The sequence below is a fragment of the Leptopilina boulardi genome, unplaced genomic scaffold (genome assembly GCF_019393585.1).
Source record: "Leptopilina boulardi isolate dan_hultmark-lab unplaced genomic scaffold, ZJU_Lbou_2.1 LbouV2_377, whole genome shotgun sequence".
Classification (NCBI taxonomy): Eukaryota; Metazoa; Arthropoda; class Insecta; order Hymenoptera; family Figitidae; genus Leptopilina; species Leptopilina boulardi.
The window spans coordinates 963,816-987,747 of NW_026137948.1; the positions used below are offsets into that span (position 1 = coordinate 963,816).

Here is a 23,932-nt window from a genome sequence, read left to right on the forward strand (position 1 = left end):
AGTATACTAAGTTTGGTTAAAATCGTACCATTTTTTAATTTTTAGCAAAGTTTTTTAAAATCTAAACGGCCATTTTGGATCCGCCATTTTGAATTTGACACAACCAATGTAAAATTTGAATTCAGAAGCCCAAAAAACATGGGTATACCAATTTTGGTTGAAATCGTATCATTTTTCGATTTTCAGCAAAGTTTTTTAAAATCTAAACGGCCATTTTGGATCCGCCATTTTGAATTTGACACAACCAATGTAAAATTTGAATTCAGAAGCCCAAAAAACATGGATATACCAATTTTGATTGAAATCGTATCATTTTTCGATTTTCAGCAAAGTTTTTTAAAATCTAAACGGCCATTTTGGATCCGCCATTTTGAATTTGACACAACCAATGTAAAATTTGAATTCAGAAGCCCAAAAAACATGGGTATACCAATTTTGGTTGAAATCATATCATTTTTCGATTTTTGGCCAGGTTTTTCGAGAAATCGGCCACTGTGCGCTGCCGCGCTGCTAGAGCTTCGTATCTGAACTATGAACGACACCAATTGAACAAAACTAAAGAACGGATACTGACACCCATTTAACACGGCCGGCGTTCGTCACAGTACGCATTCTGTGCTTTTCTTCTCTCAGTGTAGGCATAGTTCTCGGAAAAATCATACAGTACCAATACTTCTGCTTCTTTCCAATTTTGCTTCCTATCTTCAAGGTACATTGATTGCTGCTTAGATATGAATGAATGTGGTTTCAGTTTAATTAGTTTTTTGCAAAGTTCATCAACAAATTCGATGTTCGATAATTTGCTCGTTATTAAATTTGATATGTCAGTTAATGTCCACAAACTGCATAAAACACTCTCGATGCATGCTTCGTTTAAAATATTTATCATCATTTCTGAGAAGTCTTCAATGCTAGGGCAGTCTTTGCAGTTAGCTAAAAGACACAATGCAGTTGGTTCTTTACATGTAATAAGTCGCAGACAATCTTTATAATTTTCAATTGGTTCATTGTTCATTCATTGTTTTTGTAATCTCTTTAATGTTTAGCGCATCAAGCATTAATTTACAATTTTCGTGAATTACGCATACACATACAGAATGTGTACCGGAACCTCCAGCGAAAACACAATGTTTTGGCCGAAGCTTAGAAAATGCACTAAAACTAACTGGGTTATTAGAATTTATTTTTTTAAATTCCTGATGCAACTCTTTTAAATCTGCTAGTAACAAGTGTTTTTGAAATACAGATCTTTTTCCATCAATTTTTACTGATACAGTATCTTTTTTACCAGACCAGACTCTTCAAGTCTAAAAGATTTAACAAATGGAATATCATCTGTTTCTGAATCACTGATACTGTTATTGATCATACCAGTATCAACGGTTTTATGTGAGTTGCTATTGTTAGGATCAAATTGTTTCGAATGAAAGGCATTATTTTGCTTTCCAAGTTGAAGTCTACAATTAGCACATATCTTCGAATTGACATGAGCATCAAGAAACCTTTCACGAATTTTTTTTGAAATTAGACGTAAATCTTTTCCACGATGATTTGGTATTTCTAATGGATTGAAACACCTGTCTAAATGCTCCCTAGTTTTTGACATATTGAAATATCAAAAACTAAAAGAGTATCTAAATTCTACAATGAACAACAAAAATAGTTTTTAAGTATTTAAATACTTAAAAACTAAGGAAGCAATAAACAGTATATATCAGAATAATGTTCACGGAAAAGATAATCTTTCGACAAAGATTATTTTTTCCCAAAAAATCTGAAGTCAGTTTTTCAAAATGAGAAAAAAAATTTTTTCTTCCAAAATGGATGAAATTTTTTAAGTGAAATTTTCAATACCGGGACAGGAATTACATTCTAGCAAAAAACAAGATGGTTGAGGATTTTGGCACAAATTTAATTTAAAACAATCTTTGTAGCTTTTGATTATGATGTCTGAGTCACGTGTGAATTTTGCAAAATTTACAGCGTCAATCATCATTTTGAAATTTTGATGAATGACGCAAACGCAAACACTGTGTGTGCCTGATGAACCAGCACAAACACAATTTTTTGGACGAAGTTCTGCAAATTTTTTCAGTCCTATAGGAAATTCAGGATATTCCTTTTTAAATTGTGTGTGCAAGTCTTTAATATCCGAAAGTAAAAGTCATTTTTGTACTTTCTTAGTCTCTCCATTTGTTTTAATAGTAACCGTGTCCTTTTTATTCGGCATTATTCGACTATTTTGGTCAAACTCGTAAAAATCTTGCACCTTCTGAACTGTAATATCAGGTAATACTTTACCTTTTTTTGAAATGGATATTGCCAAAACTCCCTCCGCTTTTCTCAAAAGCTTCGCTTTTTTTGCCTGTCTTTCAGAACAACCAAATTCGGAAGCAATCTGACGAATAGTCCATCATTCAGGAGCTATTGTCAGTATCGATAAGCGTGAAGGATCGTTTTCAGGGAGAGAAGCAAATTTCTCTTTAAGACCACATAATAATTCTTCTAATTCATCCTCTCTCGATAAAAATGTTTTTTTTCGCGGTGGTTCATCAGCTTTGCTTCAATTCTCTACTGAATTATCTTGGTTATATCTTTTTCTACATTCGTAACATATCCTAGAGTTCGGAGAAATCTGAGGAAATACCTTTAGTAAGTGCTTCGATATTTTTTTCAAACCTGATCCCTTATGATTTTCTCGATTAAGGAGATTGATGCATCGATCTCCGTGGGTTGAACCACCAAAAAACTGTTCCTTACTCTCTGACATGATATAAAATGAAATTAGGTACTAAATCTGTAGATTCACTTTGTTAGGAAGCAAAGAAACTGTGAAAAACGAAATTAAGAAAAAAAATAATTAAATGTAGTCGAAACTGAGTACAAAAATGTAAATCGAACAATTCACCTTGTCATAAAATGGTAAAACACAAAATGAAAATGCAAGAATGAAAACGAATAACAAAAAAAATCAGTTAATGAAATAATTTAATTTATCAGGAAACGAATAAAACAAAAGAAACGAAACATCAATTAATGTTATTGAATCTGAGTACAATACTATGAAATAAATGATCCTCCTTATCAGGAAGCGACAAAGTCAAGAAAAAAATGGGTAATCTTTAATTTTTAAGTAATAAATCTCACCAACTCAAGAGTACAAGTAATTATCTTAAGTAAATCACATCTAAAACTATACACTTTCATTTGACACACTGAGGGATCAATAAAAACATTTGAACATCATGAAAAATATGACAATCGCTAAAACATATGAAGATCACTAAAACATAAAACCACCGTTAGAACCTTTTGGAGGCCAATTCTATATAACTATTTTTACAGTTGATACACTGAAGGATTAATAAAAACAGTTGAACATCGTGAAAAAAATGACAATCGCTAAAACATATCTTACGAAGTCTGAATAAGCTCTTTTATATTTTAGATATCGTCCATGTTTTTACGATGCTCAAATGTTGTTACTACTTACATGAACATTCATGAAAATAAATTATTATTACAGCCGCATTTAAGAAGTTACTAAAACTCAGTTAATCAGTTAATAATGAAATGTACTGAATCAGCCACATTTTTGATTATTCCTTTTCTTCCTTTCGATTTATACAGTTTCTTTTTACTCGCAACAAGGTAATTAATTTTATCTATAAATATTGTACCTAATTTCCTTCTAAATCATAGCAGAGAGTAAAGAAAAATTAAGCAAAAGTTGTGTTTGAAGAAGACCTCAGACATCTCAGAACGCTAGAAGTTCAGATTCATAATCAGCGACCTCCAAAACCCCCGAGTAAAAAGTTTCAAGCAAATTCAATGAATTTTTAAAAATTCGTCCGCCATATTGGATCCGCCATTTTGAATTTTGAAAAAATGACTTCAGATTCGTAATCAGCGACCCCAAAAACATTAAAATATGTGGTGACCTAAAATTTTTGCATAATTTTCTAAAAGAAATTAATAAATATATTTACTTATTTCTGAAGTTAGCCGCTTCCACTTGACGTAGTAAGGACGCCATTTTGAATTTTCAATTCTGCCACTTTGCAATTGAAAGGGAATGAGTTTACGAGTATTTTCATCTATTACATGTTTATTTTTATTGCATAGAATTTTGGACATAGCTTTGGGCCGGTTGACGTGAAACGTCCCATATAAATAAGGTTCTTTATTAAAATTTTGTGCAAACTGTGAGAAATATAATGAAAATAAATATTTAATAAATATTACTAATGACAATTAAAAACGCGATTTAATTTCTATAAAAATCATTCGATCCTTATCTAGCGCATACAATGACGCATGAGTTGGAAGAGGACAAAATGATCAGCATGAAAAGGTCTATTAATAAACAAAAAAAGAAGGAGAAAAAGAAACAAGAAAGATTTTTGGAGAATATTTCAGTTCGACCGACGGCTTGGAGATTTGATGAAATAAAACACGTTCAATTTTTACTGTGGACTCGCATTTCAAATAATTTCAAAAGTGAACATTTGGATTAATTCTCATTTTTGATCATCTGTAAAGAACGGCCAAAGGTAAAGTTAAATTTTCTCCTTTCCTCAAAATCCACAAAAGAAAGGATTTATCCATTCATATATTTTTCTTGTCGTATAAATTAGGTTAGTATAGTCGGATCTTCGCGGCCGACTCTAATAAATACGTAAAGTGTTGACATGCGCTGCCCTATAATTAAATAAATTTCAATTTCTCAATACGCAGACTAAGAACAAAACCTCCCTTTCGAGACGACTAAAACCTATCTTATTTTGTTTCTCAGTTACGTTCTGAGACGTAACAACATAAGTAAAAGTATAGGATTATTTATTTATTGTACTTTTTTCTAAATTTAATTTCTCTTCGTTCAGAATCCTTCTTAAAATACATTCTTAGCCGTCGTTATCTCCAAGAATCGGCTTACATTTCTTTTCAAAGCTTCTTTTCGAGTTGTTTGATTTTAAGCAAGTTTTAATAATAAGCATTTTATTAATAAGCTTTAAGCAAATCATTAATAATAAATTTTATTTAATTATTTTAAATACATAATTTTATTTAAGTTAAAATAAATTCTAAAAAATTTTTATGAGGGACGTCACACCCCCATTGATTAGAGTAAAACCGGCTTCACAAGTGAACGTTTTGCGTTTTGCGTAAAGAAAAAGAAACTTTGATGGTTTTTCAAACGTTAGTTATTTTTGCAAACATGAGTAATTTTATTTTATAATAAAAATTTCTGTTCCAAATTTATTAAAGTCTTTCTTTACTTGATTCATTCTTGATTCGGAAATGTAAATACATGTCTATCTCAATATTGTAGATCTATTTTTATAGATCTAGAATTGTAGACCATTTATAGTAACGCATAATATATGTACAAAGTTTTATAATAATGTTTATAATAATTCTAATTACAATTAAATGTAGATTTCTTTTGTTACACTTATTATTTTTTATATATTTGGAAACATAAGGACGTTTCGATCTCAGTATTGTAGATCTATTTTTATGGGTCTAGTTTTTTAGACTATTTATAATAACATAAAATATATATATATATAAAGTTTTATAATAAAGTTATTGCGATTTCTAATAATAATTAAGTGTAGATTTCTCTTGTTAAGCTTATTTTTTTATATAGTTGTACTAGGTTAACATAATTTATGTTATTATTCGACGTAGAGAGATTTAGGGAAGTAGAGATTTAGAGATTTAGAGAGAGAGAGAGAGATTTTATCGTAGAAAGTTTTAGACCTAATTTTCGCGTTTTTCAAATTATTTTGTGCTAGCTCTTGAATTTTACTGAGCCTTTGTTTTAAATTTATAAGATAGTAGAAATACGTTTCGTTTTTTACGTCACTAATATTTACATTTATAGAAGGAACTCTCGCAAGTTTTCCAAATACACATTCATACGGCATTAATTTCGTTCCTTTGTGAGTACTCGTATTATAAGAAAAAACTGCACAATGGATTCATTTATCCCATTCGGTTTCAGAAGCGACATAACATTTAAAATACTCTTTTAGAGAATGGTGCATCCTTTCAATTGAGCCATTACTCTGAGGGCGATATGCCGTAGTACAGCATTGATTTACTCTACAAAGTTTTGAAATTTGTTTTATTAAAGAGGATGTAAAATTTGATCCTTGATCTGTCAAAATTATTTTAGGGGCTCCGTATTGGAATATAAAATTATTTAAAATTGCTGTAGCTATCGTTGTTGACGTTATATTTTCAAGAGGCACTGCAATGACGTATTTTGTTAAAAGACATTGTATCGTAAGGATATACTTATGTTGAGACGATGACCTTGGCAATTCTACAATGTACTTTGAAATTTTTTCAAAAGATTCTCCAGGAGTATCTGTGAGGACCATTGGCTGATTCACTTTTCTTCTAACTAGCTTTTGGATTTGGCAAACTTGACAACGAGAGATAAATAATTGGATATCTTTTTTAAGTGTTGGCCAATAAAAATCGTGTTTAATGCAGAGGTAAGTTTTTGTAACTCCTTTATGGCCATTTATAGGGGATTCGTGTGTCGAGGCTATTATCGCAAGTCTCTCATCTTCTTTTTCTGATATCCTTTTAAATTGATCAAAGACTGTTTCCCAAGCTATATCGTCAATGTATCCTGGTTGTGCAATTCTTATCGATCTCAGATTTAGCATTAACATTTTTTGTAATAATTCATCAAATAAATTTTCTTAAATATCAACATTAGTTCTCTCATTATTATCTCTTTTTAAACAGGCTGCTATGAAAGTTTTTCTTGAAATAACTTTAGTTTTTGTTTATATTATAATGAAATTTCCAGAGGTAGTTTTCCTTGCAACAGTAGTTCTTTCGCTCCATCGCATATCGGCTCATTTTTCGAGGTTACGAAATATAGAATATTGTCATCGTGTGTCAATACTTTGCCTCTTACCGTTATTAAATTTGAATTATATTGATTTCTCCTATTAATGTCATATTCCATAGCTGTTTCAAATAGATTGGACATGCGTGATCCGGTGTCACTTGATAATTCGTTTTCATTTGAGGTTCCACCATCATCGTTCATAGTTTCAAAATCTTCAAAATTTGCATAATTTCTATTTTCACTTCTAAAATCTTTTGTAATTTCTTTGTTTCCTCTTTGACTTTCATCTCGGTTTTCAGATGAGCTTTCTTCTATTTCTTCAATTACATCCTTATTCCCGTGTTCATAGTTATTCGTGTTTCTTCTATTTTGTTTACGTAGGCTTTCATTTAAATTTCTTCTTCTATTTACTTCTTCATTAATTTCATCTTCATTATTATCTTCATTTTCATCATCATTTATGATTTCTGTATTTTCATCTTCATTTTCATTTATTATTTCTTCATTTTATTTTCTTCTCTTCTTTCTTCGTTTTGATTTACATTTCTTCTTCTATAAGGCCTTAGTGAGAATATATCGGAACTATGTATGAGAAATTAGATCGTCGCTATCTTCCGACGAATTTTCATTATGCACATCAGCTGTTATTGTTATATTTTGATTTGTGATTTCTGTGCTTAATCTTCTTCGTAAAAAAATATCGAAACTATCGCATGATGATGACGTCAACACATTCACTTGTGGATTCGGAGGGTTTCTTGACAAGGCATCTGCGACGTAATTTGTTTGCCCGGTTTTATAAATAATTTCAAATTCGAAATCTCGAAGTTCCAAAAAAAATTTTTTCAATCTAGTGGTGGGGTCTTTTAAATTGTGGACCCATACTAGTGGTTGGTCATCTGTCATAAAAGTAAATTTTCGCCCAAAGAGGTAATATCTAAAGTGAATGGCTGCTTTAACCATTATATATAATTCTTTTTCTATCGTCGAATATCGCTGTTCTGTGTCCTTTAAACTTTTAGAATAATAAGCTATCGGCAAATCGTGGCCGTCGTGTATTTGGCTTAAAACAACGCCAATAGCAACAATCAAGTTTGTTATAAATCATTAATGTGGTGAATTCGAATTTAAGTTACATTAATTTAAATTATCTTGTTACTATTTTCTTTATAATATCTTTACATTTGTTAATATCGATTCGAATATAAATACATTTCAATTAATCGTTAAGATATAAATTTATTTATTAACAATCAATTTTTCTAATGCAAAATTCAAAGTGTTACCTCAAAGGTCGGATTTCTTTCAGAAGCGGGCAGTATGGAAAAGTACGAAAACGCCGTTCACAGATATATCGTTTTTAAATTCCTTATATTTCAATTTTAACATTTTATTTGCATTAGCAATTAAACAAATTTATTTATTAAATTTTAGTGTTCATCATCATAAGCTATAATTTTATTGTATTTTTTAAATAAATTATTATTTAATCGGTTAGAAATAGTTAAATAATTATTTATTTTAACAAATATATAAATTTATTTAATTGAATATAAATTTAATTTTGAATCCATCGTACAACATTTATTACTCTTTATTCTTAAGGAATTTCTCGACCTACGCTATCGCAAGTATCAGATAACGCTCGGTGTCCTTGCGAGGAATGCGGAAGGCCGTTTTTCAAATGTAGTGTTTTGTATTTAGATTTACAGTGTTGATTTCTTTTCTGGTCTCTTTCATGTTAATTCAAATTTTGTTCTTTAATTTGTTTCTAATTAAATAGGGCGATCACTTGTCTATATTTTATATAATAATCATTTTAGTAAATTATAATTATTAGTAAACATAATAATTAATTTAATTTAGAAGTTTATTTTTTAAACTTGAAATTTGTTTTTATTTATTCTTCGAACATTTATCTTTTGTTATTTAGTATTATTTATTTTTATATTTGTAGAAATTAATATATAAGTAATATTAATTTTTAAGTAACATTAATATATAAGTAAAAGTATAGGATTATTTATTTATTGTACTTTTTTCTAAATTTAATTTCTCTTCGTTCAGAATCCTTTTTAAAATACATTCTTAGCCGTTGTTATCTCCAAGAATCGGCTTACATTTCTTTTCAAAGCTTCTTTTCTAGTTGTTTGAATTTAAGCAAGTTTTAATAATAAGCAGTTTAATAATAAGCTTTAAGCAAATCATTAATAATAAATTTTGTTTAATTATTTTCAATACATAATTTTATTTAAGTTAAAATAAATTCTAAAAAAATTTTATGAGGGACGTCAAATAAAACAAAATAAACAAAAGAGATTTTTAAAATTATAAATAAATAACAATAGACAAAGTATTAATTTTATAAAAAGATATCGATAACACAGCCCCACAAAAAAAAAGTGTCATGTACTTTTGACCGGAATACCCTAACCCTATGTATTTTGACGCGCTGAACACGAATCCGAAGTCCGTTTTGCTCCATCCCGTCAGGATTTTTTTCTAACCTCAAAAAACATGTCGGATTTTGAGAAGTAGGCGATTTTTTTAAAAATTGATGTATTAACTTCAAACTTGGTATCTGAGGGTTTTTTGTGTCACTGATTACGAATCTGAAGTTAGATTTTCAAAATCCAAAATGGCGGATCCAATATGGCGGACGAATTTTGAAAAAATTTTAAGATTTACTTCAAACTTGGTATCTAGGGGTTTTTTGGGTCGCTGATTACGAATCTGATGTCAGATTTCCGAAATTCGATATGTCTGATTCAATATTAAGGAATTATTTTTAAAAAATTGTCAGATTATTATGAAATTTGGTATCTACAGGTTTTCTAAGTTGCTGACAAGTAACACTAGGGAAGTGCCATACGCCGATTTTTCTGAAACTTGGCAGTTTTGTAGTTTTTTGAAAACAATTTGACACGTATGTTTTGTTTTTCCCCAAAAGCTGATTTATGGGGGGGGAAATACCCCTTGAATTTTTTTTGGTAGGGGGACATTATTTTATGAAATTTTTCAAAAATTAATGTGCAATAGTGTATCTGGGGGTTTTTTGGGTCACTGATTACGAATCTGATGTCAGATTTCAAAAATTCAAAATGGCATATCCAACATGGACTTCTATCGGCCACATTAGATACGCCATTATCAATTTTTGAAAACTGACATCAGATTCGTAATCAGCGACCCAAAAAACTCCTAGATACCAAGTTTGAAGTAAATCTTAAAATTTTTTCAAAATTCGTCCGCCATATTGGATCCGCCATTTTTGATTTTGAAAATCTACTTTAGATTCGTAATCAGCGACACAAAAAACCCCCAGATACCAAGTTTGAAGTTAATACATCAATTTTTAAAAAAATCGCCTACTTCTCAAAATCCGACATGTTTTTTGAGGTTATAAAAAATTCTGACGTGATGGAGCAAAACGGACTTCGGATTCGTGTTCAGCGCGTCAAAATACATAGGGTTAGGGTATTCCGGTCAAAAGTACATGACACATTTTTTTTTTGTGGGGCTGTGTAATTTAAGCCGAAGTCTCATAGTTCAAGACAATTGAGGAAAAGGGGGAAAAAAGGAGAAAGCTATTTCAATATTTTATCAACTCTGCAGCGCTAAACTCAGCAAAAGTTGGGCGCCATTCCTTTCTTGGGACAGTTTTCTTAAAAACAGTTAAAATTAAAAATGGAACTAAATTCCAAGATACAGGATCAAAAATCCGAAAAGTCAAAATTACGGGATCAAAACACCCAAAAATTAAAAGATAAATTAAAATTTTGCTGCAACATTGAGAAAAATGAAATTCTTTCAAAAGGAAAGGATACTAAATTTGCTGGATAGTCAGGGTCGCATTACCAAAGGAATAATGAGTCGGGGTGCGAAGAAAGTATACCATTTTTACAAAAGATCAATTATAACGTTTATTAAATTATTCTGAAAATCTCAAATTCACAATTCAAAAAAATTTATAAAATTACAATAGAAAATTAGCTCTCGGATTTCTCAGGTCAAGTCAAAATTAAGAATTAATAAATCAATAAAATGGTCAAAATAAATCAATTTAATAAGAGTTTTACGTGATAATACTCTTTATTTTAATAAGGAGGTCACAATAATAAAAGAGGCACAAAATTAGGTAAAAGGGACAAACAAGTTGTAAATTCAGATGTTCATTACATAAACATTTTTCTTCCTCTTTACGATCAGCAAAAAAATTTGCTTCCACGTGGATAAAGCAAAATTTTATTGCCAAAATGTAAATTTTGGATTTTTTAACTTTCATTAATTCTTTAAATTTACCTCAAATGTATTACAAAAAGATATCGCCGCCAACGCCGCCGCCGCTGTTCCAAGACTCTGAATATAGCCGCAAGTCAAGAAAAGGGGGGGAGAAGAGAAGGGAGAGGGGGGGACTTGCGGCTATATTCAGAGTCTTGAAACGATCTTAACCATTAAATTTAGGGTGGGGGAGGGGAAAAGGAGGGGAAGAGAGGAGGGGGGTGGGGGTTGGCGCGTGAAGCCGCTGCCGCCGCTGTTCCAAGACTCTGAATATAGCCGCAAGTCAAGAGAAGGGGGGTAGAAGATAAGGGAGAGGGGGGGACTTGCGGCTATATTCAGAGTCTTGAAACGATCTTTACCTTTAAATTTAGGGTGGGGGTGGGGAAAAGGAGGGGAAGAGAGGAGGGGGGATGGGAGTTGGCGCGCGAAGCGCGCAGGGGGCACAGCCCCCTAGTATATATCTACCTATATTACAAAAATATATCGCCGCCAACGCCGCCGCCGCTGTTCCAAGACTCTGAATATAGCCGCAAGTCAAGAGAAGGGGGGGTAGAAGAAAGGGGAGGGGGGACTTGAGGCTATATTCAGAGTCTTGAAACGATCTTAACCTTTAAATTTAGGGTTGGGGGAGGGGAAAAGGTGGGGAAGAGAGGAGGGGGGATGGGAGTTGGCGCGCGAAGCCGCTGTTCCAAGACTCTGAATATAGCCGCAAGTCAAGAGAAGGGGGGGGACTTGCGGCTATATTCAGAGTCTTGAAACGATCTTAACCTTTAAATTTAGGGTGGGGGAGGGGAAGAGAGGAGGGGGGATGGGGGTTGGCGCGCGAAGCGCGCAGGGGGCATAGCCCCCTAGTATATATATATATATATATATATATATCGATCGATTCGTCTTGACGTAAGGAATACGATTTTATTATATATAACCTTAAACTTTTCTATTTAAAAATTTTTTCGAATAAAAAAAAATTTTTGGAAAAAAGACGATAAAAATTTTTTTTTAGGTATTTTTTAAAATCCTTTGGTCAGATTTGAGATATTAATATGATAAATGAGCCTACCAAATTTTATCTAAATCCTTTAAAACCTGTTAAAGTTATCTTCTAAACAAAAAAGAGATCCACACACATACACATCCGGACAATTGATCAGAATCTCATATAACATGATTCTATAAAGAAAAAAATTTGTTTCCGCCACTTTGAAAAGTTTTATAAACGAAAGGACTACAAAGCTTTTTCCACAAGGAAGCAAAAGGGAAGAATCTAGAATCGGTCACAATAATAAATTGAGGGATTAGTAACGACAACAATAAATTAGGGACAAAGTAAGCCGATTTTAATAACACAAAAAAAGAAAATGAGAAAATAGTGAACTCTTGAAAATTCGACACATGTTCAAGCAAAATGTAAGAAAAAGCAAAAAAAAGATATTTAATAAAATTATAAATTTAATCATTATCACAACAAAAATTAGAAATAATATTAAAGAAGAATAAATAAAGCATTATTTTAAAGAAATAATGTTCAAACACTTATTTGCTTGAACATGAGGCCGGTCGACCATTATTAGAAAAATCTAATATTTTACATTTTATAACAAAGAAAAGGAATATTTACGAATGTTGCGACATTACTCTCTTTTTTTATTAAAGAAAATCACATCCAAAAGAAGGTCCTCGATAGCTCACACACTTTTCACCAACGAAAATTATTTTAATTAAAAAAAGAGATTTACAAAGAAAGTGCGACTTTCGCCAATGATTGCCAAAAAGCAAGAGAGCGAAGAAAGTCCTCGTTGCCGGCACGATGCGTCGTCCGCCTTCCCAACTTACCCCGCCGGTAGCCACCAAGGCAACATGTGTTACAGCGCCAAGGCGATCAAGCGCCAGGAGCGTAGTTGCTAGAAAAAGTAGTTACCCCAAAGTAAACTACACAAAGTTTTCTGCTTCCTTTTGCTATAAATTTCCATCCTTGTCTTCCATTCCATGCCGAAATATGGTAACGATAATAATATATTGCTTGGGGATTTTTGGTCACGTGGTGTTCTCCTCCAAACAGGGTAAGCGGAAGTGACGATATGGCGCAAGCGTATTGCCTTCTGTTAAACCAATGAACAGGAACCGGGAACTCTCCTTCATTTGAACAGCTCGTCGAATATTTTTATTAAAGAAAAACAAGCGACTATGACCTGAAAATTCTTGACGATCACTGGCGATTGTTTATTTACAAAATTATACTCGCGATTCAATTATTTATTTATGTATATTTTCAACAAAATTATAAATAATAATTACGAAAAATTGTGCAACGTCACAACACACCCTTCCTCAGACAGGCCATTAAAAGGCCTCTTGCCAAGGCAAGCAGTTTGGTGAGACCGCCATGTCGTCGAGATTGTCAAGACTCACAGATTCATAATACATATCAAAAGTATTAAAATAAGAAAAGTTCCAATAAAGTAATTTAAAATTTTTAAGAATGTAATTTTATCAACTTGTTAATAAAATTTATTTTGTTTTACATTGTGGATAGAGATATTTCGTAAGACAGTTACTTATATTCAGTTAGAGAGGGTTAATTGGTAACAAGGTAACAGAAATAAAATAAATTTGCACATAAGATTTCAACTCTCAATACTGATTTTTATTAATAATAATTTTAACACTTAGTAGCTATAATGTAAAAGTAACTATTTGGATTATTTTAATACTGATCTCTATGTGCCGAAGCAAAAATATAGTTTGTAGAACAGACTTTTGTCCTAAAATAAAAATAAACCAAAAAATAGGAACTATAACTTTTATTTTTAGTTATGTTCGAAATAAACAAAAAAAAATTGTATAAAATACTGAAAAATAATCATTAGAATTTTAATGATTCTCAAACAAAAAAAATATAATGAGATTTTGATTTTTAATCATAGTTCAGTGTTACTCGTTTCAGACAACAATACTTAATTATTTGTTCATTAAGTATGTTAGAGAGCAATTGCGACAATTTTCATTTTTGAACATTGGTTCTCCATAACGTTGACAAAATTGACGGTCATATTTTATTTCATAGGGACAGTCTTTATATTGATGACCAGGTTCATCACAGTTCCAGCAGCCTCTTCGGCAACTGCGGCGTAACCATTCCAATAATTCTTTGGAAATTCCTTCGGGTTTGTCAACGGAAAGGTTTAGAAGGGATGGTATTTGTTGTGTAGCGTCAGGAGAATTACGATGACTTGTTTTTGATGTATGAGGGTGATCGGGTGATTGGTAACGTGATGAGTGAGATCTACTTGGTGAGAAATATGAGGTTTGTTAAGTGACTTAGAACGTTTTGATGGGGATGATTGTGGGACAATTTAGATATTGGTGGTAACTGGGGTGGGGGTTTAGTTGTCAAGGGTTCTGTGTCGGAGATTTTCAGTACATCAATCATGGGTGGTGACTTATTTGGAGGATTCAGTTTGGAGGTCACGGGATGGTTAGATTCCTTTTCAATTTCATCATCAGAAATTGTTATTTGTAGCACTGGTGATGGTGTTCTTGGAGTTTCTGTAATTCCAAGTGTGATTCGATTGATCGTTAGTTAGTGAACTCATTTCAGAATCGTGGATGCGAGAAATTTCAATATTTTCAGTTTGAATTTGGACGTCGTTTGTAGTGGGAATTAATCGTTCTCCATTTTTCTCTCGGTAATAAATAAAATTTAGATCTCGTTTTTGTGCTTCAATTTGGTTGAGTTCTAGGTAACGTTGGCGTTCTACTCTAAACGCTGAGGTCACTGCAAAGGGAATACTAGGGAATAATTTCTCAATACTTTTTAGAGAATTACGCACGGGTTTCAAAAATTTCCAACTGGGTTGAGTAACAATGCGTCTTTCATCTTCGGGGGTCCAAGTTTCATCTTCGGGTTTTGGGTCACGATATTCACCTATATCCTTTTCCAAGGCTGCGACTTTTAGAATTAACCCTTTATTTTCTCCCTCTTGATGCTGTACAATTTCTCTGGCTTGACGCATTTGTACAGGGAAGTAATTGATGGCGTCGTGAGCTAGTTTCAGTTGTTGTAATGCTTCATTAAATAATTTCTGAGAAGCGATAGTTTGATATAGCTGCTATACTGGGTCTTGTACACTAATATTTATCATTTGTTGCAGGAAATCGGATTCATCAAAATCTCCTGCTGTTGGTGGGGGTTGAGATTGATCTTCGGGTGGAGTCTGAGGTTGATCATCTTGCGGAGGTGGTGACTCTTCTCCAAGTGGGAGTTGAGATTCTTTATCGAGTGGAGGTTGCTGTTCTGTTTCTGGTGGAATCTGGTGGTTCAGTTTCGTCCATTTCATCGATGATCTCAAAATCGGAATTACTTAATGGATCTCGATTCGAACGACTCATATTTTCGAAATCTTCCTCCATTTGAAAACTACCTTTGGTCACTTCTGAATTGTATTAAATCTACAAATAAAATTTGAGTTAGAATGCAAATGGGGTTTAATATCTTTAACATGGAATTTTCCTAGTTTATTGAGGGAAAGGTCACTGAGTTCAACAACACATGGAGATAAAATTTTAAATACTTTATAGGGTCCAACATATTTAGGGTTTAATTTAAAGGAAACATTTTTCATTTTAGAAGATAAGATTCGGCAACGATTGAGAACTAAATCTCCAATAGAATATTTTACGAAACGGTGATTTTGATTGTAATAATGGGATTGTTTTTGAAATGCTTTATCGGAATTTTCAATAATCCAATCTTTTATTATTTGGAGCTATTTCATTCGTTTTTCCCATAGGCTCGGATCTTGTGGATCAATGGTAGGGATTTCGTCAGTTTTATTTCTGAGTTGATTAATAGGTTTTAGGTTTTGACCATGATTCAGGAAGGCTGGTAACGTTTTCAATGTATCATGGCGAGCGGTATTGTAAGCGAATCTAAATTCTGATAGGTATTTATCCCAATCTCTGTGGTCTTGATCTATAAACGAGACGATCATGGTTTTAAGAACTCGATTAACTCTCTCCACAGGATTTGATTGAGGGTGATAAGGTGGAATGGTTGTGTGATAAATACCATATTCTTGCATGTTTGACATATCTCACAATTGCGTACAAACTTGGCTACTTCTCGGTAGGATTCTGGCCAATAATAGTCGTTTTCAGCTAATCTCATATATGTCTTCTGTATTCCTAGATGACCAGCTTGTTGTTCATTATGAGCTTCACATAAGATTTTTCCTCTCTCAGTTTCGGTAGGGACTGCTGTGATCAGTTATTACTGTGAAATGATATCCTTCAAGATATGCTCTGAATTTCTGAATTCCCCAAATTACGACAAAACATTCCTTTTCTGTTATTGAATATTGACTTTCGGCTGCAGTAAAAGTTCTACTAGCATACGAAATAACGTGTTCGACTGCATCAATTTTCTGTGTCAATACTACTCCTAGGCCGACATCACTAGCATCTGTTTGTAATTCGAATGGTCGGTCGAAATTTGGTCTCGATAAAACAGGGGTATCTGTGAGACTTTCTTTTAATTTTTCGAAGGAATCTTGTTGAATTTGAGTCCATTGCCAGCGATGTTTCTTTCCTAATAGTTTAATGAGAGGTGATGATAGGGTTGCATATTGAGGAATAAATCGGCGATACCAACTAGACATGCCGAGGAATCGACGTACTTCTTTTACATTAGTGGGGGTAGGGTAAATTTGAACAGGGGCGATTTTATCAGGATCTACTAGCAAACCTTTCTCACTGACTATAAATCCAAGGTAACGAACTTGAGGTACGACGAATTCACATTTGTTGGGATTTATTTTTAAGCCAGCATCTTTTAATTTGTTCAAAACAATTGCTAACCATTTAAGATGTTGTTCAAAAGTTTCGCTCACTGTTAGGGTTAGAATTTGATGGGAAAAGGTTTTAGGTTTTTATTGGAAATCAATCATAAAACAAAAAAAAGCTTTTCTTATTACAAATTCCGGTAGGCCAACAACATGCCCTTCGGACAAATTTAATTATAAAGGTAGTGGATTCCTCCTATTACCATTCTATTATTCAGAACGTCGTTGAGATTCGTATTCTTATTGTACTTTTCATTTGTTCAATCAGGAGAAAGGAAATATCAGAAATGGTTTAAATAAGAAATCACAATTTAAACCTCAAAGAAAACATGTATTTTATAAAATAGAATCAAATGCTTTTAGTACAAAATAATCAAATATCAAAATAATGTGTTTAATAGTGTAAATGTCTGTGTAGTGTAAATATAATGCATTAAAACTCACCAAATCAAATCAATAATACTCAAATCAATAATCAATCAATATTCCTCGATAATCAATATTCAGCAGATTAAATAATCAATATTTCACAAATTAATATTCCTCAATTCAATATTCAAATTTCCGTAAATCAATAAAGCGATATTCAATAATTCGATACTCAATAAATCATAAGTCAATATTCAACAGATCAATAATATAATGAACCAATATTCAATAATTCAATACTCCATGAATCAATACTTCAACAATCAATATTCAATGATTTAATTCAATAAAAGAATTTCTCCACTTAGAGAATTCTTTTACAATACACACTTTGATCAACACCCAACTCCGGGTTGTAACACCGTCTCCACTTGAGACCTCAAACTCTCCAAACCTCTACCTTAACTGCACTCTAAACAACCCTGGTCTAAGGGGTTGTTCCACCCATCTCACTAGAAGACTTCACTACTAAGACCTCGATTTCTCATCAGCAATTGGTTTTATTAATTGACAAAAGAGTGGAAAAAATATAATGAAATTGTCTGTCCCTTCTTGCAACCTTGCAATTTTGGGGTAGTGGCGTGATCCACCTTCGATGAGCCACTCCTTGTATTGAGCAATTATATTGCTCAATTATGTATTGATTTATGAAATGATTGAACTTTATTTACGAAACTTTGTTAAAATGAAGTCTTTTACTCTATATTGAGGTTTTTTACCTTCTATTTCTTAATATTCTCGATATTTATTTAACAATGCGAAAATGAGAATAGCTGGTTGTTCCTTAATTTATTTATAAATTAATTTGAAAAATTGTGTTTGTGTTTTATATTATTTATAATTCTATCTGTAATTTATTATAAGTAGAAAAAGAATTTAAATCACTATGTGATTTAAATGTTATAATAATTAATTGAATTTAAGTATCTTTTATTTAAAATTGAAAATTTTAAAAAGTTACGAAATTCGTTCGTAACAGTCACCACTATTATATCGTCCAAATAAGCGAAGCAATATGGATCCATTTCCGGTCCAATTAAACGATCTACGAGGCGTTGAAAAGTTGCTGGAGCGTTGGTTAAACCAAAAGGCATCCTTTTAAACTGGAAAAGGCTTCGTCCAGGAATTGCAAAAGCTGTTTTTGCTTTACTTTCTTTAAAAGAGGAATGTGCCAAAATCCTTTATGTAAATCAATTTTTGATATATAGCAAGCTTTGCGTAGTTTTCCCAAAATTGCGTCCATCTGAGGAAGAGGATATGCATCTTTTTTGGTGAGAGAGTTGAGTTTTCGAAAGTCCAAACAGAATCTATATTCTCTGTTAGGTTTTCTGACCATGACAATAGGGTTGGACCAGTCACTATCCGAAGGTTCTATGACGTCATCTGCTAACATCTGTTCTAACTCCGTCACGGTTGCTTCCATGACTTTTGGGGATACTATGTAACATCGTTGTTTTACTTGTGTATTTTCTCCAACATCAATAACGTGTGTTGTCAGGTTAGTTAGTCCTGGTTTATCTGGAATTTCTGGTAAATGTTCCTTTAGGAATTTGTTAAGTCTATCTCGTTGAGCAGCGTCAAGTTCCATTAATCCTGCACAAGTTTCTGGTGTTACTTGCCGAGCTTCAAATTTGAATATTTTCTTGGGTTTCTCTTTATACGACCAAGTTCGAGAAGCGAAGTCAGCTTGTATTTTATAAAATTTCAGAAAGTCCAATCCGAGAACTAATGGTTCCGATAATGAATCTAGAACTCGTGCTTTCCCTCACAACACAAGGATATTCAGGATATCCCTGGGACGTCCTGGGGTTATCCATTTGCTTTTGGCGATTCGGATATCCCTAAGATATCCTCTGGATATCCATGGACATCTCTAAGATATCCCAGGGATATCCAAACCGCCGAAAAAAAATCGATATCCCCAGGACGTCCCAAGGATATCTTGAATATCCTTTTGTTGTGAGGGTTTAGAGATCTACATTTTCCATTAAGTTCCACAGGTAACGTTACTTCTTTCGAAACAGTTAATAATTCGCCATTTGCTAATTGAACAGAGCCAATTTTCTCACTGATGGGGATATTTAATTATTTAATTAATTCAAGGCAGAGAGGTCCAATAAAAATACTAGAGGCTCCACAGTCTACTAGGGCTTTTACTGCATGATTTCCAATAATGACTGTTACATGTAATAAAGGTTCATGACTTGAAGGTGACGAAGTAGGGTAACTTAGATCGGAAAGATTAAAACAAGTGTCACGTGGAATTTTAAAAGTATTTTCTATACAAGGGTCGTTTTCATGAGATGATTTATTTTCTTCATGAGGGTTGATTAGTGCATCATTTGATTCATCTGAATGGGGAGGGGTCACGGTTTCATTTGTTTCAATTGGGTCTGTGTGACTCACTATATCAGATGTATGTGTAAATTGTAAAGAATCAGAGTTATTTTTCGTGCTATAATTTTCATTATTTTTGATCTCATCTAACTCTTTTTGATCAATAAAATATCGACCAGTTTCACAATATATAAAGATGTCAAGATCTTGAGGGCTATAAACACCATTAATTTGAGAAATATCTGTTTCAAGATTTAGACATTCTATTTCCACTTTGTTTATAATTTTCTTATTTTTCAATTTTTGTTTTTGATTGATTATAGGGTAACGGCACCAGTGAAGGAACTGACACCAGTGAAAGAACAAATTTCATGTTTTGCATTCTAATTAGTGTAATAAGCAATTTGGTATTATAAATTATATATTTTTATGTTCCTTATTTAATTTACGTCTTTAGTATCTAAGATACCTAGAGAGTTAACACGTAAATTTTATAAAAAAAATTTTTTAAAAATGTTGTGTTGCAAATTTATCTTCAACAATAAGCACTCTTCTCTGACACGTTATTTCTTTTTTCACATTTAACTAATTTAAATTGCCTTAAATCGTCGGTCTTCTTTAAACTAAATTTATCTTGTGTATTAGAAATACTTCTTTTCATTTAAAAGCTAATAAAATATTAATTTGCCATAAGAAAAGCAAATTCCGTCATTGGGGGGTTTTTTTTTTATTTACTAGTGAAAGAACAGAAATGTTTTTTCACTGGTTCCAATGCAATCCAATGAAGGAACACCTTCAACGAATAGTCTGAAGTCAAACAAAAAAATGACAAAATCAAATAGGTTAACACTGTTAGGTTACAATAATATTGTCAAAATAAATTGCAAGTAGATGATTGATTGTAGGTTATAAATGCATTTTCAATTAAAAATAAGATTCTGCAAACTTAGTTAAAAAATATTCATAATTATCATTAATTTACCTTTATTTTAGTATATTACAAACATTTTATTACTTTATCTTTGTTTTAATATATTTTTTAAATATATTTTAAATATATATTTCACATCGTTCTTTCACTGGATGCAGAAAATTCTTTCATTAGACAATTTGTTCTTTCACTGGTGAAATAGGTATGTTTTACTTATTAATTAAAATTTTAATTAACATCTTATATTTATGACTTATTTTAAATTTGAGAGGATTTATTATAATGTTTCGTATTATCCTTAGTGGGTTGTTGTTCAATCATTTATATTTCTTATAGATTATCTTCTTCAGGATTAACCTCCTCTCTTTCTTCTTCTTCTTCCTCTAAGAGATTCAGATTTTCTCTTCTTCTAGGGTTTGATTTAATAGTTGGGCCATCATAAGCTAAATCTAGTAACAATGAGCCTTCAGGTTTTGGTGGGGGACGATAGTGTTTTGCTACTCTGAATGATTTTTCAGTAGCTACTGCTATCTGTTCAAATTGAGCGAAGTTTCTTATTGATGCTCTGGGGATTGTAAGGTGTAGGCGTGGTAACAGATTTGTATGTGCAAAGGTGATTTGTTCATATTCGGGTAATCTTGGTGTTAATCTGTCAAATATTGATAACATACATGTTAAAAAATCTGCAACTAGTTCGTATTCTCCTTGAGTCCTTCGATGTATATCTTGCATTAACTCAAATTGAAAGTCTGGATCACTGAATCTAACTCTGCAATCGATAGCAAAATCTTCAAAAGAGAGCCATTGTTCTCTATGTACTTCATACCAACGGGTAGCTATTCCAGTTAAAAAGAATGGTAGTAAATTCAAAAGATCTTCATCTCTTATATAGATCATAGATCTACCACTTGAGATTCTTCTTCTAAAGGAATCTGGATCTTCATTACGTGAGCCAGAAAATTTCAGACCTCACCTGCGCATGATATCATACGCTTGAGCAGCACTATTTTTGTAATTTCTTTGAGGAGGTGACTCAATGTTGCGAGATGGTTCCAGTCTGACGTATTGTTTCAGACTGCACAATATTATTCGCGTTAGGTTCCACAACAATTGCTGCAGCGCCATCAACGGAATTATCGCGCATCTGAATTATCGTTTGGCCATTCGCGTTAATTGATGTTTCGCTAACGGCTGTCTCGGTAGAATCACTATCGCGTCTATCTAATGGAGGGTCATTGTTTGGTTCATTTACTACAGGTTCTGATGTTTCACCCCTTCGTGTGCGTTCGTAATGACGTAGACGTCTTCGTTGCTCATCCGAGGTTCCTGGTATCAAAAGACCTCTGATGGCTAATTCCATCTCTGATTCTCTTGGATGGAGATTATCTATCCAATTCCGCGAGTGATGGTGCATATTAGCGGTTTTTCTAAAAATATATATTGGGTCTCTGATAGAAAAAAAATGATTTCTCCTTTCGTAAAGTTTCATAATGTAGTTTTTAATGGCTTAAATAATTTTTTAAGCTATGTTAATCGTTGTAAAAAATTATTTTATAAATAATGAACAGTCAGACAACAAAGTAATTAACCCAAAAAAAAATTTTAGTTTACACTATTAAATGTTCAAAACAAAAAAATGCTTGTAATGTAAATTCATTCACTGTTTTTGGTCAATGATTGACTCAACAATGGATAGATAAATTCTTATGTAAATTAAGTACCTATATAAACAACAGGATAGATAAACTATAACTATTGTAAACCATTATATTCCAGGACAAATTATTTTATTCTCAATGGGTAAAAATTGCAACATTTCTAATATTCAAGAATTATAAATAATACATTGTCCTTTTTTTTAATAAAAAAATATAATTTATTTTTTTAATTTCTAATTTATTTGATTTACTTGGTATTATTTTATTGTAAGTCATAATAGGGAACTTGTAAATTTTTGCAATTAAATATTACAATGGCATTGTTCTTGGCGAACGTTAGAAACGGAATTAGAGAGAGAAAAATATCTCCGTCCTTAGAAAATAATTTAAATGTAATTGGCTATTTGAAAATAGACGCCGCAAAAAATCCAAATAGAGGGAGAAATTGTCGGTAAGAAATACATGGGAGAAGCGCCCAGCGTAAAGTGGTGAGGGAAACTCGCGGATTTTCGCTCAATCAATTTGAAATTCCTTACTCATACACTCGCACATTTTGAATTTTACTTACCCCAGAAAATTAAGGGTAGGGACGCAACTGTATAAGCCAAGTAAATGCGTGCTTCTGTCTCTTTTGTTTGAACAGTTTTAAACTGGTAAGAGCTTTCTTCTATATTTTATTATAAAGAAATTTCAGAACTATATAATCTACAAAGTCAAGTCTTTTAAACTTGAGAAATGCAGATTGTTGGGGGCTTTCTAACGATCTCTACCTAAACGATCTGCATCTCTGGTCGAGAAAGATAAAAAGGACTAAATTGTAATTAAAAATAAAATTTGTTTAATAATTGTTGATTTTGGGAGACCAATTGTTAGGGGCTCTCTAACGATTTCTACCAATACGATTGGTCCTTCCTAAATTAACAATAAAAAATTGCTTAAGAGGAAAGTTTGTTGTCAGGAGCTCTCGAAAGATTTCTACCAACACGACTACATAAACAAATTGCAAATCGATTTTTAATTGTGAGATTATCACAAAATCAAGGTGTGTTTGTATTTATTTTTATTTATTTATAATTCCTAAGTTAAAAGTAAGTTTTATTCTATTCAGAATTGAGAGAATTAATGAGGAAAGACTCACAATCGTTTATATAAACAAAGAAAAACTATATTGTCAGATAGATTGTTTATTTACATTACTCAAATAAAAATAATTAATTCTTTTATTTATTATTATTTTCTTAGCATCAAATTCTTTGAAACGATAAACAATCAATTGTTTAAACAAGTAAAAGAATTTTGAAAAGTTAATAACAAAAGCTAAAAAACTAAATAATTATTGGAAAGATTCCTCTAATTTAGTTTGGAAAGCGATAAATAATTTAAAATAAAAGAGAAGAATATTGATATATATAAGTATAATATAGAATTTGGAAAAGCAAAAAAAAGATAAACACTAACGTATTTTCATTCATAAATTTCACTACACGTTTACAATCTTATCTGATGATATAGTTAGCACGTGTCTCATTACATTGAATAATAGAAATTAAGAACATAAAGTCCCTTTAAATTTTGACAA

At 32.0% G+C, this 23,932-nt stretch overlaps 1 protein-coding gene and 1 long non-coding RNA gene across 3 annotated transcripts in view; both read right to left on the bottom strand.

Annotated features, from left to right (window-relative positions):
* Nucleotides 1–23,932, bottom strand: part of LOC127287886 (pseudouridylate synthase 7 homolog) — a 757,063-nt gene that overhangs the window by 469,579 nt on the left and 263,552 nt on the right. The gene's annotated exons all lie outside the window — the stretch shown is intronic.
* The window catches only part of LOC127287902 (uncharacterized), a 103,372-nt gene that overhangs the window by 78,820 nt on the left and 620 nt on the right, over nucleotides 1–23,932 (bottom strand). The window lies entirely within an intron of this gene.